The 13,437-nt window shown below is 44.2% G+C and overlaps 1 long non-coding RNA gene across 2 annotated transcripts; it reads right to left on the bottom strand.

Annotated features, from left to right (window-relative positions):
- Window positions 1-618: 618 nt before the first annotated feature.
- LOC128897234 (uncharacterized) lies at window positions 619-9,679 on the bottom strand. 2 transcript variants are annotated; one of them, XR_008462244.1, is made up of 4 exons: window positions 9,551-9,679; window positions 5,024-5,060; window positions 3,915-4,151; window positions 619-3,258 (listed from the first exon to the last, which is right to left on the bottom strand). It is a non-coding gene; the product is annotated as an uncharacterized LOC128897234 (long non-coding RNA). The 2 variants fall into 2 exon arrangements; XR_008462245.1 differs by lacking the exon at window positions 9,551-9,679 and adding an exon at window positions 9,170-9,381.
- Between the last annotated feature and the right edge of the window lie 3,758 nt (window positions 9,680-13,437).

Below are 13,437 nucleotides of genomic sequence, written 5' to 3'. Positions count from 1 at the left end.
GATGAGAATTCTGGGCACTTACACACACTAGCTTACTCTTGCAGCTGGACAGACAGACTACAAACAAAAAGTCAACTATGATTCTATGAAGCCCATGAAGCAAACGCATTCCATTTCTAAAGATAGCGTAGCCACTGTCAAAGAGAGGATACTGCATGTTTAGACCATGTTTGTGGCAGTTCTATTGTATCCTTTCTAGTGTTAATTACATCATCATCACTGTTGATTAATAAATTGTCACTCTGAAATTGTAAAAATACTACTAGGCTCATGCACTGATCCTAACATGGCACTACAGTTTGCTACAAAGCACTAATGCTTATGGAACTATACACATCTCAAAATGGAAGACATTGGTGATTTTGTTGTTTTCAAACAACTTGTAACATCATTTTGTCCACAAGTATTAAAATATATATATATGTATATATATATGATCTATTGCACATGCCCCTTGTTTTTGTAATCTTTCACATGGGAAGATTTTCAACCAACAGAGAGAAGAAGTGGAGCAAGAAGAAGTAAGTTGAGGCAGCATTTCCGAGCACAGCAGTTTCATAAAGGTGCTGTCTGGAAAGGTGCAGCAAGAAGGGGGGGGAGTGGAGTAGGGGGGTGGGGGGTGTCTTCTGGGCATGCACTATGTGACTAGATCCTTAGCACTGCTAAAAATACTATGTTCTAAAATTAGACCTGAAAACTAAGTGTGGTTACTTTGTCATGGACAGGAGTGAAAAAAAAGGAAATGGAAAAAAAATCAGCAATCCTATGTTTGTTTGTGTTACAATGCAGGATTAGAAAATGCTGAGGATTACTCCTATGGAAAAAGAGATCAAAGACCTTAAAGTGTCTGCTCTCTAGTCAGACAAATGCTTAACTTTTTCACATGTTCACAGAAGCCAAAACCACCTTTCTGTCCCCCGAGTACTCTTGACATCAAGCTATGCAAGAAACAACTGCTAGCCTTAACTTCCAGAAGAAGTCTGGGCAGAAGGAAGAAAAGGAAACTTCCAGATCTAAAATCAGATGCTTCTTATACCAGATATCTCCCCACCACATACAAGCCTATGACACTGCCGGTATTTTCCATCACAGAGATGGATCCTGCTCCCACAGACATCCATATTAAATGCCATTGGTTTCCACATAAGGAGGCCCTAAAAGGAAGTGTGCTTTTCCCAGCTGCCTGCAATGCCAGAAAATTCAGACCACATTCAGCAAAGAACTCTCATGTTCTTAAAAGAAGTCAGGCCAAGCTGGTGGTTGCCTCATCAAGAGCAATGCCGCTCTTATCACACACAATTTCAGTGGACCTCTCTGCTCATGACAGCTGGCATTGTTTTGATAGGCAGTGTCTTGCCCACCACTCTTTAGCTTACACATCTGATCTTTTCTTGTGGAAACAAAAAATTGGGTAAAGCTGTCATTAAATCTTACTGTTGCAATGAAAGCCTAAACACAGACTTAACTGTGAGGATTAGGATCACCACCAACCCTTGTCCTTTCTCTGCTATGGAACTTGGTCCCATAAAAGGTCACCACATTTTAAATAGCAGAATGCTGCCCTTGCAATATGCCATTAGGATTTAAGAAGGATTTCAACTGTTATCTTTTTCAGCCATTTTCAGGCTGCCTGGCTCTCTCCAGCAGTCTCTAAAAGGAAAAGAAAAACAGAACAAAACAAGCAATCTAAAACCACTCCCCAAACCATGCTACTATCTCCCCAAACCCATTAAGAGAACCTATATCCCTTTACTTGATACCAGATTTGAAAATATTCTTTTAAGCTAGTGAGTCACATTTCCCAGATCACAAGCTTGGAATAAGGTGCACTAAGAAGAGCTCCAGATTCAAAGTGGAACAGAACATGTATCCCAGCTCTGGGGGTTTTTTTTCTGCCAAGAAATCTTACTTGCCATATACAATGCCATAGCAGGGAGCACCTAAACAAAATACACTCCCACCTCAGAACGACAGGAAACATCCTATATAGTCACAGATGATGGAGACAAAGGACCTTGTGTAAACATAAGAACAACAGATTGCATCTTGGTAAGGGAAGGAAGAGGAACCAGAAGAAGGCTCATCTTCAGTATTTCTGCTCTGTCTCAACTCGCCCTTCTTATGTGGCTAACAGTCCACTCTCTTGGGCCTGCTTAGGTGATGGAAACACACAGGTCATCTCAGTTCTCAGTCACAAAAGAATCAAAAAGCTGATTCCATCAGCAGTATGGAAAGGTGTGCCAAGGAAACTGAGTGGGTAAACTGCAACTTTGCATGTCTGGGCTCTTCCATCCCACCAGAATATAATTTCTTTTATTAAAGAAAGAAGTTCTGCCTCATCTCCTACTGCAGAAGGTTTTTGTTCCTTTTGCTGCTAAGGATTCATAAAAAGCCAGAGGAAGGGAATGATTTAACATAAACCTAATCATTATCCCATTACCCCAGAGGCCTCTAAAGCTTCATTTTTCTTCACTAAAAATGAAATGGTGCAGAGTAATTTCTCCTTCTGGTGAAAGCTCTTCATCTCCAGCACTTACATAGGTTTACACATGCAAATATACACTTTGATCACAGACTGGGGTGATGCATTTACACACTATAGACAAGGTGATTCTGCATTTGTTCCTGGGCATTAGCTGCTTTATGTGAGTTGACACCAAGATACCTATCCAGAGAGTCAAGCCTGGGTCTTTGACTTGAAAATACCTGTATGGGAAGTTGTTTGCTAAGCTTCCTCCTCATGCCTGAGCAAGAAAATATGTTCTGGTTTTCCTGCTGCAACTTTTGACACACGTCAAGACAGTTTGACATAGCAATGCATGAAGACACTTTATCTGCTAGGAACTCCAATATGACACAGTGAAGTACTTAACCTTCCTAAAATGAAGAAGGAGATATCAGTGAAGAACACCAGCTTCCACCCGCATCTGATTACAAGTATTTACCATTTTAAACTAGAATGCAGAAAGCTGGATGAAGAGCTGGCACAGAAGACATTTCTTCAGGTGAAGAAATGCTGATTGCTGTTACTCTGCTTTTGAGTTTTGATAAAACAGTGGGGTACTTCTGGGGGAGAATTCAACTGGTGGATCAAAATTCAGGCGAGATGGTTGAAACAGGAAGTCGAGAGATCTTTGTTCGTTCAGCTCCATGGAAGTGAAGGACAGGTTTTTGCTTGCTGGAAGAGAAGCCAAGCCACATCTTGCAGCTTAAGAGCAAGCAAGAGGACCAGTTTCTCCTTGAATGCCAGGAAATGATCTGGAATTGCAAAATAAAAAGACAATGGAAGAGGTAGTTCGGGAATCAGAACAAAATACCTTTGACATTCAAGTGCCCACTGGTTCATTACTTTAAAAGCCTGACTCTAATGGCTAAAATCAGCCAGCTTCACAAAATGCAATTATCCCTGGCTCTGTAAGATTTCCTATCTAACTGTAGATGTCCAGAAGCTGACTGAGGATATAGTATAGAAATGCTGAGCTAGGCATTCACTCAGAGGCAATACATCCAAAAATACTCCTGTGTTTATTGGCTGTGAGGCTTCTTAACTGGGGCTCCAAGACACATGACACCAGAACACACACTGTGGACAGTAAATTCTACTATAGCAGCTCACAGTTCAAAGACACACCATAAACTATCATCTAGTTTAGTAGGAAAACTGTCAGTGCTGTAGAGGAAAAAACCCTTCTGACAGTTGTAACATTAGACAGATTAGGTACTTCTTTTACTCCACACTTATCCACAGCTAGACAGACTTCCTTAACTCATCTTGTCAGTGATCTCCTGGCCTCTCATCAGAAAGTTCTTTTTCCCTTTGCTTTCTCCTCCTCACACAGAAGAACATGAGGCTAGATACTACTTTCTAACCCCTTTCTCTCTTTTCCCTGTCTTTTTCATTTTATTCCCATTACCTTAATCCTTTAGTTGATCAAGTTCAGGAACAATCTTCCAGTGACAATTCTCAACTCCTGTGTTAGAAGTGGCAAGTAGATCGTGAAAATGGACACACAGCACATCATCATCATCACTTCCTCTGAGGCACTCAAATGCTTCAGTTCATCATGAGCTTGACCATCCACATCTGCACCGCTGGGGAAGTCTTATTCTTGTTATGAGGATGGGGAAAACCAGACCGGTCTGTGGCACAGCTGAGAACAGAATACAGCCCTCTGTTACACACCTTCACTAGCAAGATTATCTCATGCATTGGAAAAGAAATAGAAAAATCAGAACTCCTGAAGTTGACTGACATCCCTAGAGATTTTCAATGTACTATCTGACAACTGGCAGTCAGTTATGGGACTGTTCTTCCAATCATACTGTTTAACAAATACAATTTTAAAGACAACTAGTCCAACTACTCCAAGTTAATACCATTACACAATCACTGTCTCTTAGCAAAGCAAAACAACATCATGTCATGGGAATTTTCAGACTTGAAAGCATTTATCTGTGTGAGAAGACACAGTTACATCAGAGTTTCTTTCAAGCAAAGCCCAAGCAGAAAGCTGACGAAGAGCAGAGAAGAGCAGAGCAGAGGTTGGAAGAGACCTTCAAGATCATCACGTCCAACCTATTATTCAGCACGACCTAATCAACTAAACCATGCAACCAAGCACCCTATCAGGTCTCCTCCTGAACACCTCCAATGATGGTGACTCCACCACCTCCCCAGGCAGCCCATTCCAATGGGCAATCACTCTCTCTGTGTGTAGAACTTCTTCCTAACCTCCAGCCTAAACCTCCCCTGGCGCAGCTTGAGACTGTGTCCTCTTGTTCTGGTGCTGGTTGCCTGGGAGAACATTCCAGTTCCCTGCAACATTCCAGTTCTCTGAAAGCATCCTACAAAAAATTTAAATCTCAAGGATTGATGTCTTTGGACAGAAAAGGAGAAAAAAAAAAAAGGGAAAAAAAGAAAGAAAAAGGAAAAAAAGAGAACCCCCCCTCAACCTACCAACAAACTTGACTAAGTTTAGTACCTGATATTTAGTACCCTAAATAAATTGATGGTGTTACTCACCATTCTTTGTGATTGATCCACTTGCTCTTCAGTGAGTCTAGAGAGAAAGATGAACAAATTGAATTGAATATGCATCTAGGAAGCTATTCAGATCATACATGATCATCTGCACAAGTCAAAAGATGAGCTGTGCCTTCCCTTTTCAGACATTCTATGTAAAATATGCTGATGTTACTTTTCCAGTGGCCATAACTCCCTCCTTCAGTTTAAGGGAAAGGATGATGAATTGGGCCCAAGTATGGAAGACCCAGGACTGGCAAATTTTAACTAACAGGCTGGGGAGGAGAAGCACCTACCCAAAACATGCCTGAAAGTCTTTTGCTCAGAACCATCCTGCTTCCTGGAGTAGAGTCATGTGCATCCTTCCCTCCACAGAATATAGTTTACACAGCAGTAAATTCCATTTTCCCAGGAATTTGTTGGCTTTTGCTTTACTGAGAGCAGCCTACAGCTCAATTAAGGATACAATAGCACCAAAACGACTTTGTAACTGTGCATACTTTGAAGGTAAATGATTTGTTATGGTAAGCCATCATCAACAGACACACTTTTCAGACGCAGTTTCACAGCGACTAAGGTGGACACAATTTCAGTCACCAGTACGGTAAGAATCTCTTTCATGTTAATGATGAGCCACGTATCAAGGAAGCATAATGACTGTTCTCAAGGATGCTGAGCTGATAGCCTAACTAGATGAATAATGGCTTGCTATAAGCAGAACTATCTCATCACACAGAACTTGCATTATTAAAAGCTCCCAGTAACCTCACCAGAGAGCTACTAGCTTCCTGCACCACACAGCATTTCCACAAGCAGCAGGGACCTGCACATTCAGGGAATACCCAGGCAGCAGATAATCCCCAGCCCTGTATTTCAGGATAGTTACATTATTCTCACACTGTCAATTCTGACCTTTCCTACTCATGCTCTCCCAACAACCTGCCAAGCACTGCGTGACTTTGAGAGATCCAGGAACCAACAGCAAATGATTTACATAACTGATTTCAGCTAAAACTTTATTATTATTGCTTTTGGCTTTTTTCTCCCTTCCTTCTACAGGAACTAAAGGTCAGTTTCCATGAACTTTAAATCTCACATTCAGATAGACAACTTCTTGCATACAGGCAGGTAACATTAGGAATTTCAAAGCCAAAGAGAGATGGAAGAAACACCTCATGAATAAATTTACCAGCAAAAGTGCAGTATTCATCTTTTCATACAGATCAACATGCCCTGTTACCAACACACCAAGGGGGAAAAAACAAGTGTTCTGGCATAAACAACAACACTTTACTTGGAAACTACACTTAAACCAATACAGCACAGTGCAGCTATGCTACCAAATTTCACCCCACCACTCACACTCTGGTTTAAGGTGCTCAGTTTTAATTACATTGGTCAGCAAAAAAATGAGATCCAGCAGATCTGGTTTTCAAAAGTATTACCTTTCTCTCTCTCTCTCTCTCACATACACACACAGAAACACAAATGCTCCAGGAGATAAGCAGAAAAAACAGGAACACAGAAGATGATTCCTCTTCTCTACAGCCCAAGAAGAATGTGAGGCAGGAAAGATCTAGAAATAGTTTTATGCAGAAAGACCAAGACAGAAAAACCTGGAAGTGAAAGGTCCGTGTGAAGAGAACAGAAAGCAAAATCAGCATTACAGATGTCCACAAAGGTCTTTCCAATAGCTTTAGGAGCATCAAATTTAACCTTGAGAGCTGATAATGGCAAAAACTTAAATCATAAACACAAAATAAAAGAGTAAGACTAGTGTGACTGGAGAAAGAAAGGCGGGGGGTCTTGAGTGTGGAGGCACCACAGGCAACACAGAGCAGGAATACTTTTAAAAGGGCCTGTGTTAACAGCACTCAGGTCAGCAGGTCATCAAGAGCCTCAGCACATCCCCCTGCCATTTCAGAAGACACCCAGGTCTGGAGGCAAACACTGACAATGCACTGCGTGGGACGGTGTAGAGACACAGACTACTGTCACTTCCAAAAGTGCCCCACAAGGGCACACAAAGGTGTATCTGACACCTGGAATGGCTGCCTACCTAGGTAGAGGCGAGAAGACTTAAGGACCTGTCAGCCGATCTCTCCAAAAGACCCTGGAGTTTGCATCTAGACACCACCAAATGAAGAGCCAGACTTAAACACTCCTGATATGGTGCCTGGCTGCTGGACAGACATCTTGGGCACTGCACACATTCTGCCACCCATGAGATTGTGAGCCTGAGTGTTTTGTTTCCCTTTATATTTTAATTAGAACCACCTTCCTCTCTTATAAGGTTTCCAATGGCTATCAGCTAGACTTGGTAGAAGGTTGTAACGGCACTTCCTGCAGCAGCAGAGAAAACAGGGACGACCGGTTTACAAGGGAGCTTTCTCTTCCACGGCACACGCCCCACAGTGATGTGTTCCTTCAACACTGCTCAGGCAAAGAAACATCCCTTCCTTGGCATCCAATTTTAGAGAAATCCTCTTTCCCATAACCTCCAGCACATCACCACTGGTTTCAAACACTACTCCTTTGCTAGTTTCCAAGAATGAACGTAGGAGGTGTTCAAAAGATACTCCTGAAGAGGTATCAGACCCTTCACAGGTCTGAAGTGCGAGCATCACTTGGCTGGCTATTTTTGACACTCCTGCATGACAGGTCACCACTGTAAGGTGCACGGCCTGTTTGTGCAGATCTCCACACCGCAGACTCGCAGCACTGTGCCCAGGACGGTGAAGCAGCGCAGAGAATTGATGTGACACATACCAGAGCAAAAGGAAACTCGGAGGATTCTATTTTTCAGCCGTGACTTCTCGCAGCTCTCGTGCATTCAGAGCCATGAAGAGCACGTATTAATCCAGATGAATTTACTTACTGCTAAAACAGCGCACAGCTTCACAAGAAAGCAAGCTGATAGCTCATTATTCTCTTAATGAGAATGTAAAACAGAGTTATCTTTATGTGAAAGACGCCAAAAGCAAATCCCCTGGCATATTTTAACAGTTCATACACAGACATGCATAAGTAGGAATATTAATCAGCAGCAGCACACTGTGCCTTAATGTGATGCTGCTCATGAGCTGCTATTCCTGTTACTACCTGAATAATACAGCACATGAAACCGGTACAATGTTGCTTAGGAATTTTTTTTCTCCTCACAAGAAGCTACTGCTTTCAGAACTAGTTGTGACAAGCACACTTCATTGTATTTCTTTCGAGCGACTTCACCAGTTACAAACTACTTCATTATTAGATCAGGTAAGGTAAGATGCCACAAGATCTTAAGCTTTGTTCCTCATTTAACCACTTCAATTCTTTACTGTTGCCTGACACACAGGTCGGAAACGCAGTCACTTAGGATCAATCCTATGACAAACTCAAGATTAAAAAACCTGTTATTAAATCTAGAACAAAAGGAACCTCATGCTAGTGACAGCAATCATTTTGCTTTGTGACAGTAATCCTTTTGCTTTCAGTAAGAAGTCCCCTCCCCTCCTTTTTTTTTTTCCTTTTAAATTTTATTTAAACAAAGCACCTGTCTATACTGTAAAATACCTCTAATGGTCTTGAAAAATCCAGGGCAGTGCACGTTATTAACATGGGAAGGCATGTTTTTAGCAATGGCTTCACATTTCACTACGTTCAAACTCCTTTTCACCTCATTGTGAACAATTCCATTAATTCCTAAGGCTATGATCAATTCCGCTCCAATTGCTTCACTCTCCATAAAACTTGCAGATTTACTCGTGCGTTCTGGTTTTGTCAATTGCCTTGGAAGCCATCCCCTTTGTGCACTCCTGTGTCAGTATGACATAAAGAAAAGGATGCAACTGCTCAGATCAGCAAAATCCCTCCAGCTCTCAGATTTCACGAATACCGAGGCTAACAGAAGAGCAGTTACAGTCAGGGCTGTGTTTGTAGCCGGAGATGAAAAGGCTAATTTCGGATTATACATTTCGGTTTCTCGTCTCCACACAAGCTGGCGGCTGCAGCTGTTCGCCGACCGCACGTCCTCGGCGGTTCCCAACTCGGCGGCAGGGCATTGCTGTGCAGGGCACAGGCTCTCCCTCCCAGCCATCTGCCGCAGCCCGCTCTCGCTGCCCGCCCGCTCCCGCCCGAGCCGCGGCACGCCCTCGCCCCTACCTCCCAAGTTGTTCGGACTTTCCAGCTCGGCTGCCACCCCCTTCACCTTCAGCGTCCTCGGCGGGCGACGGCCGTCACCACACGGACTCCCCCACCACAGCTCGGGGACACTGCAGCCGCGCAACCGGGGACATTCCGAGGCCGCGCAACCGGGTGAGGGGGACAAACACCCACCCGGTCGCTCTCGCCGACCCAACCCCGACTCACTCCGCGCCTCAGAAAGCGGCGGGCGCGAACATGCCCGGGCCCAACCCAATCACGGAGCAGGACGGGGAGGCGGGTGCGCGGGCGCCCGGGCCCAACCCAATCGCGGACCGGAGCACCAGGCACCGGACCGGGTGCGATCCCGCGCCGGAGGCCGTTGTTGCCCGCCACACTCACCTGAGCGCGGCCGAAGCCGCAGGGCCGCGGCCGGCCCCGGCCTCTCCGGCTCTTCCTCTCTACTCCGCCATCTTCCCCTCCTTACCGCGGCCACCCGGCGCGGGGCTCGCAGAGCCCGGCGACGCCGGACCCGCCCACTCACCCTATTGGGTGCTGCGCCTATGCATCAACCGTCCAGTTCTGAAGATGATTGGTCAGCATTGCCGTCCATTGAGGAGGCTGGCCTCCCGCCTCCAAGGCTTTCCCTTCTAATTGGCCGCGGGGAGGGCAGACGCCCGTGAAAGGATTGGCTCAAGGCGCGCAAGCAGGACTGGCCTGGGCCGAATCCTCCGGTGACCTCCACAAGCTTTTAAAGGAACCGCTTGCCAAGCGTAAAGGCGGTGGGAAAGACAGCCCCGTGCCAGCCGAGGGCGCCCGCGGGGCGAAGAACCCCAGTCCGGCGGCCCCGTCCGTCCCAGGAGAGAAGGGGCGAAAAGGCAGCGCTGCCAACAGCCGGCTGGACCCGCGGGCAGCCGCCCAAGTGCGGGCGGCTGCCAAAGGGGCTCCCGGTCATCCCTTCACCCGCAGTCGCAGCCCGCTCGGGCAGGCGCTCCTCTGAGAGCCCCCGGCTGTGACGACCGCTGACCGTCTGGGTACTGCAACCGCTCGCCCGTCCTCCATTTCACCGCTCAACAGCAGCCATCCCACCCTAGCCGGCGCCCGCCCGCCCCCGGGCTGCGAGTGCGAAATCCCGGCTGCAGCAGCACGGCCGCTGGCCCGGGCCGCGGTTCTCAAGTGATCGTGATTGCCGTCAATGACTGCCAGTTTTTGTGTCACCTGCCAAAATTACGGGTTGGGATTTTTTTTGTGTGTGTGTGTTTCTCCCCCCCACCCCCCCCTTTTTTTTTTTTTTTGCGGTGGTTGTTGGTTTTATTGTGTTTTTTTAGCAGTGGTAATTTTACACTTCAAGCTGACGGCTGAATGCATTGAACAGTGTAAAGAGGAGTACTTACCCATTCAGAAAACGCGAAGAGAAACACCCCCATTTAACTGTGATTCATCACAGACAGCTACTACAAGCCCTTTCATCTGAAATCTTAAACTACTTAATGCACACTTTTCTACTACGCGGTGTTTTAATGCAGACCATCAGCTTAACTCAAACGCTTCTGCCAACTTGAATATTACATCCACGCACTCTCTACCAGAGTTCCAGCTTCAAAGGACCCAAAAGCAGACTTCCAAAGCAATTTTCCATTTCAAGGTTATGGAAATTAACACTATTTTCACTCCTGTTCTTCACAAGTCAAACCCAGTATGGAGAGTCTTTTGTCTTACCCCCATTTGCTGCCAAGCTAATGGGCCTACAGCTCTTCCAACCAACTCATCTGCCACCTTTCAGCAGTGATCAGCTATCAAACCTTTTACTTTCTGTAGTCTTCCTAATACTCCCAACACTTAATGAAAACTAACTCTAATCATAGGTTGCTGTAGCAAACCATTCAGAGATTCTCAACAAACTTGAGAGGAAATTAAAGTCTTACTGTAAAGCTGCTAATTGTCAGTACTCTGGAAAATGGTTTGTCTGTACTTAAATACTACTTTTTTTTTCCCCCCTAAAAGAAGAAGATGACAATATTAGGTAGCTCTTTGACCTGATAACCTTGTCTCTCTTCCAGAGTAATGTGCAAAGATGGGCCTTGTTTTCAAGATAATTTTTCTAAGCAAGCAAGTATGCTAAAATACTACTACTTTTGTGGAAATTTGCTTACTCCCATACAGCTTAGCTCTGAGCAATTTTAAGTGTAGCATGGATTTAAGGTATCAGCTCTGTAGAACTCCCCTCATGCCTACAACCTTCTAAGTTACACAGTAAACGAGATTTCGGGACGCTTGTTTAGATACTCAATGGCCTCCAAGCGATTTATACAGCCAACAGCAAAGTTAAGTTCTGATAGTTCAGTGGTTTTGCTTACTGCTGGAAGGTTAGTTGGTCTTGGGTGGGTTTTTTTGGCAATGCACCTATGAGAATATTTATGTTCACCTTACTACATTAGCAAAAATACCTGATGGCTGAAGCAGGGGCTCACACATACGGGTGTCACAAGCAAGCTCTGGCAGTCTAGGCTCTTCAATTTGAAAAATGCCTCAACACTATGGGGAGGGAGGCAAAAAGCAGCCAGGTTTGGAACCATGAAGAGGTGTAAAGCTCATGTTGCAGTTTCAGGAGTGTATCCTCCTCTGAGGCTCATGTGTTGCACTAGTTTGCCCAAGAGCAGAATAAAGTATTGCTTAATCCTCTGGAAATAAAGTTCAGCTTCAAGAAATTGATCTCCAAGGCCCTTCTGCTGATACTTAACTTTTCCAGTCACTAGAGAATAGCCAGTGCCATACAATAATAGTTTTGGGGGTTGGGTTTGTGTTTTGGGTTGTTTTTTTGTATATAGTGGAAGGTTTATTTATGGATTGATAAATACAATATCCAGTCTCACTGGGACAATAAGGCACAACTGTAGGTTACAACTACATAGCCAGAAGAGAGCAATACCTACCTCAGAGCAAATCACAAAGCCTGGCAACAGCCTTTCCCCCCCTGCCCTTCAATCTGCTAAGACTGTTACATTCCCATTTGGCATGACACTGTCATAAAACACTGTAAGCCTTTACTCAGACAGAGTAAAGGTTTTTAATTTCTATTTCTTTCTGGAACTGTGCTGCACTCTGCAAAACAGCAGAGTGCAACATTTCACTTGGCAATTCCTTCATTTAAAACAAAGTGAAAATCCTTCAGAGACTTGCATGTTTAAATTAGGATTACAGAACTGAGAAGTTAAAAAAAGAAGAAGAAAATGCACATTTGAGAGTAGTTTGAGACTGGTAAGTATTTATAGAAATGTTAACACATGACACAGAAGCAGTTATAACACTGATTCTTCAATAAAGTAGCTCCCACAGCTTTTTGGTTTTATTGGACAGAACTCCCAGGCTATAGAATGCTCCAGCTGAGCTAGATGAGATTACCAATCTAGCCACAGAAAATTACATCTTGACCCTTTAATAATCCTCTCTTGAATTTATCAGCATTATATTAATCATCTCACACTTGCAAAGAGATTTGTGTAGAAACACAATCTGAAAGAATAAGGATAAATAAGCATTTCCCCAAATTATAGTCTTATGCCACAGATTTCATAAATACAGCTACCACTCTCAACACAGACCTAATAGACCAGGACTTCCATGCTGGAAAATGTAAATAATTGGTGATTATCCAGGCCACTAGGATTGAAAAACAAACCAAAAAAAGGCTAAAAATAAAATAAAATAATATAATCAGTACTCTGTTTCATGGCACTGGGGGCAGTGACAGAACTACAAATCCAGATTTTGGCATGACTGGTTTTCCTGCATTATGTACAACTGGTAAACAAGTTTACACTTTCAGAGGCAAAACCATCCTGATGAGGAGGGATCCTAGAGCAAAGCAACCTGGAGAGGGCACTTGATGGTCACTAACTATCAAGCCCAAAATCTACTCAAAGGAACAAAACAATTTTCTGCACCTGCTACTGGAACAGTTTGAATTTCTTAGTGCAGAATTCCTGTTCCTTTTGAGGATGCCACAGCCTGTCTCCACCACAGATGAGGATCTATTGTCCCTGTGAATTCATCCCACCACGCATAAAATCTATTCACAGTACGGTGAAGTACTCTAGGTTATCATCATGCATTCAGTGCTAGTTGCACAATGAAGCCATAGAAATTGAGAAGTCCAAGTAGAAGGCAGACTTGGAAGCAGTGAAGAAATAAAATCTGCATGTAAGGAGCCAAATGGGGACAAAAAAAAGGCAGCTGTCATGTGGTGTTACTACTGGAAGCAAAAGTGAATCATTATCCCTGCACCTAGT

Source organism: Dryobates pubescens, chromosome 5 (genome assembly GCF_014839835.1).
Source record: "Dryobates pubescens isolate bDryPub1 chromosome 5, bDryPub1.pri, whole genome shotgun sequence".
NCBI lineage: Eukaryota > Metazoa > Chordata > Aves > Piciformes > Picidae > Dryobates > Dryobates pubescens.
Note: the sequence above shows the minus strand (reverse complement) of the source record. Positions and strands in the feature narration are given on the sequence as shown.